This window comes from Octodon degus, unplaced genomic scaffold, assembly GCF_000260255.1.
Source record: "Octodon degus isolate 3935 unplaced genomic scaffold, OctDeg1.0 scaffold00024, whole genome shotgun sequence".
In the NCBI taxonomy this organism is placed as follows: domain Eukaryota; kingdom Metazoa; phylum Chordata; class Mammalia; order Rodentia; family Octodontidae; genus Octodon; species Octodon degus.
Window position 1 is genome coordinate 8,857,290 of NW_004524600.1, and position 669 is coordinate 8,857,958.

Consider the following 669-nt stretch of genomic DNA (forward strand, 5'->3'; position numbering starts at 1 on the left):
GGGATTGAACTCAGGCCCTTGTGCTTGCCAGGGAAGCGCTTATTCTACTGAGCCATCTCCCTGGCCCTATTGTCCTCTTTTTATCTTTATTTAGATTTCAAAAAATAGGAGGAAAAAAAAAAAAGAAAAAGAAAATTGAATACACCTAAAATACTTGTTAAAAAGATTTTATTCTTGGGGCTAGGGAGATGGCTCAGAGGCATAAGTGCCTGTCTGACAAGCTCAAGGTCCTGAGTTTGATTCCCGGTGCAAAAAAAAAAAAAAAATTATTATTCCTAGAAAACAGTGTTTATGGTTAAGAAAGAGCAACGTCTTTCAATTTTATTTTATTTTATTTTTTGCGGAACCAGGGATTGAACTCAGGTCCCTGTGCTTGCCAGGCAAGCACTTATTCTACTGAGTCATCTTCCCGGCCCCACGTCTTTCAATTTAATTTTTTTAATTTTTTGGGGGGAGGGGCGGAACTGGGGATTGAACTCAGATCCTTGTGCTTGCCAGGGAAGCCAAACACTGGAAATCTGAGAGATGCTTGGATTTCATCAATGTGCAGGATTATAAAAGCTTCCTTTTAGTTTACAAATGTCATAGCTAGGCCCAAGTACTACAGCTAATATAAGGGAAATTCAACGGAGTTACATAAAAGTGCCAGGAGGAAACATCAAGAGTTTG